The sequence below is a fragment of the Aplidium turbinatum genome, chromosome 1 (assembly GCF_918807975.1).
Source record: "Aplidium turbinatum chromosome 1, kaAplTurb1.1, whole genome shotgun sequence".
Classification (NCBI taxonomy): domain Eukaryota; kingdom Metazoa; phylum Chordata; class Ascidiacea; order Aplousobranchia; family Polyclinidae; genus Aplidium; species Aplidium turbinatum.
The window spans coordinates 57,359,833-57,364,536 of record NC_137472.1 but is presented as its reverse complement, the minus strand read 5'-3'; positions in this window follow the sequence as shown (position 1 = coordinate 57,364,536).

Here is a 4,704-nt window from a genome sequence, read left to right as displayed (position 1 = left end):
TATGCTAGGTCTTAGCTTTGGTGTGATTTGAGTTGGTGTTATTAGGCTATGACAGTGGTTCTCAAACTTTTTTTTGTTGCGACGCCTCTGGAAAAGTTTTCTGGACTTGCGACGCACCAGCAAATAAAAGTTAATGAGGAAACTTATTATTAAAGTTTTGTTTGTTGATACAACAACAAAAAGCAATGCATATTATTTAATGTGACGTGTGGGCTTGTTTGTTTTTACAAAGTTCATTAAATCTTGGGAGAATTTTTGAAATTGCCACCCGCATTTTTCTTTCAGTGTTTATTGGTGATCGAAATTTGCTTTTTATCACCGCCAAGGCAGAAAATCCTGCTTCACATAAATATGACGTGACATATGGGATAATAATTCGTAGTGCTTTCTTCACCAAAGCTGGATAATCGCCATTCACTGAAATCCAGAAATTTGCCGGATTTCCTGAATTTAACATCCTTTTCAGGGCATTGTCACAAGAAAGGTCAATGTAGGCTTCTTTTTCTTGTGCAGTAAAAGACAGTGGAGTAGGTTGGACGAAAGAATCACGAATCCATTCGTAGTTTGATAAATTTTTCGGGAAGTATTTTGCAAATTTCGACTCGAGCTTGGACAAATGTTTCCCAAATAGGCCTATGTTTCTCAAATTTGAAGGCAGCGTCATACTTTTCTTTTCAAGCAAGTTGGACGAGAAAGTGAAGTATCGAGAGCTTCCAGACAGATTTGCTATATCTTCCACAATAGCAGCTTTTTAACGAATGCTGCAATTTTATCTGAAATGTCATTTTTATTCGGCCCTGCATAGAAATGTTCAGTTTGGCGAAGATATCACACAAGTAAAGTAAGCCAATTTCAATAAGAAATTGTTCTGAGCTAAACAATCTGCAAGTGGATTATTTTCTTGCTGCAAAAAAGCCTGAAGTTCATCCACCAATTCGTAAAAGCGTTCAAAGAATTTTCTAAGCGAAAGCCACTTGGATGAAAATTAAAAGAGCAAACTCCGATGCGCTGCATTCATTTCTCCACAAAGTTTTTTGAAAACTCTTGACTTCAGTGGGCGTGTTTTAATGAAGTTAACAACTTTGATGACAACTGAAACTGCTAATCAAAGGATTATCTTTATAAGATAAACTGAATTCAGCTGCGAAACGAAACTCTTCTGCGACGCCCTTGGAAAATTGAAACGACGCACCAGGGCGTCGCGACGCACAGTTTGAGAACTACTGGGCTATGATATTAAAAGCTCTCAGCAGCATTGCAGATTTTATTTTAAGCTCATTTCGGTGACTCGTCGGTGGTTCTTGGTTCAAAGCAAGTAACCCACGCAGAACTGCCTATAACACGATATGGGTCTGCAAAAATAAAGCTTCCTTCAATAGTTAGTTTTCGAAAGCAGTTTCTATTGTGCGGGAAAATTATTTAACCACCTTTTAATTGATTGAATCCAGGGATATCTAGAGATTGAATCTTCATCCTCGGACTGAAAAAGCTTCTTGCAGAGCTTAATACTGGTAGTTTCGCACAGGGGTGCCGGAACGATTTTTGTCTGGGGGGCAGGATTATAAAAAAGGACACTTTTGTTGCTGAAAGGCCATTTTTTTTAAGTTTTAACATAAGATATAACGATAATGCTCATCTATCAATTCATTATCGAGTAATGATACAAGGGTCCGGCATAAAACGAACAATGCCACGGAAGGTCATCATGCTACATTACAATGATGTAACCTAAGCCGTGATACAGAATGTTGTGTCGTGAATATTACTTTGAGGCAAAAATGAAAGATTATAATTAGGCTAAAAGCGAATAGCAGAGATTGTTGTAAATCAAATAGCGCAGTAGCTTACATAACCTTAAGGGGGCACCATTGCCCTCCCTGCCCCCCATCCACAGAAAATTTGAGGGCAGGGTGGGCATCCGCAGCTTCTATCAGGTAGGGGAATTGCACATCAGATGAAGTTGGTGCTAGAGTATTTTTCTATGACATACAATCCAAATCATGAGAGACGCAGACAACCTGAGTGTTTGTGGCGTCAAAGATTGTTTCTTTTAGCTCCCTTCAAAAACTCCTGTTCTCCAGATGCCCTGTTCAACCAATAAAACCAGCTGAAGCGAACCGTGTCAAAACTACAATTTTTGCTGCTCAGCCAAATATTGGTCTGACTTTGTGTATACACAGGCTGGATCCTCTACTGTGGGCGTTGCCTTCGTAGAACCATTGATCGTTGCAAGGACATAGCGGTATGATGCTTTACAGTAAAGTTTTGAATTCTTCACTTTGTTACTGTATTAGATATATACCAGGTTATCATTATAGACTGCATGTAGAAGAGAGTAAGTAGGCTATTGATGTTGATTGTTGAGTTAAGCATGTCAACAGTAACAAGGGCGGAAGGCATTAGTACTCTCCTATTTCTGCGGTGACTGCAGAGTGACGCCCTTTGACTACAGCCCTTGATTTTTCTCATAATTATGAACAGGAGGCTACACTGATATGCTTAGGCCTATACTTACAGTGTTATATACAAGGTTGTTGTTTGTACGGTATTCAGCTTAGGCTTTTTGTAATTGGTTTTAGGGTACACTCCTGATGGAATATTAATTTCATTTCAGCACCGCCTTTAATAAATTGGTCAAAAATTAGCTTAACTTGTAGAAAACCTTACATATTATATATCTTAGGAAAGAGTATGAAAATTGCAATCAAAATATGGCACTTAAATAGATGAAAAATGTTCCTGTGAAAAAAAATGTCAAAGAAATGCAAAAGTTTTTCCATTTTTTTTTTAATCTTTACCACCAATAAAAAATTTAATAATTCTCAAGGGAGAACTTATATCATTCCTAACTTTTTGCTGGCGTTGTCGCCATTCCTCACCCATATTATGATGAGAGATTTTCTTCCACAGGTGTATATAAATTATGTACTGTATATACTAGAAAAACTTGATATATTTGCTTTTGTTTTTTAATTTTAAGTGAAACTACACAAAAATAGTGAAAATCCTCTTGTAGATCATTTCTAAAGTATATGTTGATTATGCTGCTTAATTTCATTCCATTTTGACAAGGAATCAAAAGTAGTTGTAAATTGGGTTGTTAAAAACATCAAAAAAATGACTTGAAGAAAACAACATTTAAAAATCACCCTATAAAACACTGTAAGCTACAGTAATCACATTTATCACTGTAAGTTTTGACACACAAAGACATTGAAGGAGTCCAAATTATAGCATATTCAGAATCCTGATGAAATTGACTGCTTTCTAGATAGCCTATAAAAAACAATTTTTTGATAAAAAAATTATTGCCATCAGGAGTGTCCCTTTAAGACAAATATGTGCAACCAATTGGTTGCACACTCACACTGTGGCCTACCATGTTGTTTCATCCAGTCCACATCACACTCGAAGTTTAACTTTAATTATTATCTATTTGCATTAGACAAGAATGTCCATATTCGAATGAACAAACCAAAAAAGATACACAAAAAATAAAGGGCATGCAGTTTAACACAAACAACATATACATATCAAAAGTATCTAACATAATTAGAGGTAAAGTCGGTTACACGGGTGAGCGATAACTAGTAAAGTTTTTTAGGTACCATAGCTAATGCAAGTAATAATTAGTTCGATAGATAAGTCTTTCATTTTTGATCCACATCAAAATAAATGTAATTTTTTTACTATAGTGTGATACACTGTACAGTGCGATCAAACCTGCGATGTAAACCTTTTTTCCTTTATATGGTACGGTACCTTTCCACTGATAGTTTAAGCAGCATCTGTGTAAATATATTTGATAGGCATAAAAATGTTGAAAGTTTTCCATACCAAGTTTACTCTATTACTACTGTATTAGTATTAGTTCTTATTTGATTTTAGCTTTTGTTGACTGTGCATGCCTATTTGTTTATATAAGTTGCAAGAGTTAAACTGATTTCATAGCAGAAAAGAAAAAGCTAGGTATTAGATTGGAATGAAAATTTTATGCTTCGGAGTAAAAGTGAATATATACTTACTAATAAAAGGTGGATGTTTAATGATGAATGATTTGTAAAAGATTTTATACCACAGAACGAAAAGATTGGTTGCCTGATTTGTTAAAGACTACTAGCCTATATGCCATTGCATTTTGCAACATAGTCAAAATTTAAATAAGTTGTGCAAAGTTTGTACATTTTTTTTCAAGATAACTAGCACATATTAAATTATAAAATTAAACCTTTGTTTAGAAATAGTGCACTTGTTTTAAAGAAAATTTGTGTCAACTGCTGTGTGAAAACGTACATGCCATAGTCCATTCCATACTGCTAAAAAAGATTCAATAAAATCTTATGACAACAACTTGGATTTGTTTGAAACGTGTTAGAACTCATTCACTTTCTTCAAATAGTCTGCGATATCTTAGTATAAGCGTGCAGTAATTTGATTTTTTTAGTTTTTGTACCCCCATGGTGTTGCACAGTGGAAGAGGAGATATGGGTGAGTTGTTTCAGTATAAACTAAGTTGAATTTGACTTTAATAATTTAATGGTCTATGAGAGTCCCGATAACTAGTCCTGCTGTCCCCCTAGTTTTACCACTTTGAGACAAGGCAATATTGGCTACAATACAATAGTAAAAATAATGGAATCAAAACTGCTTTCACTGTAGTTGGGTAAAAATCTTCTGTAAAAATAACACAAGCATAAAATTTTT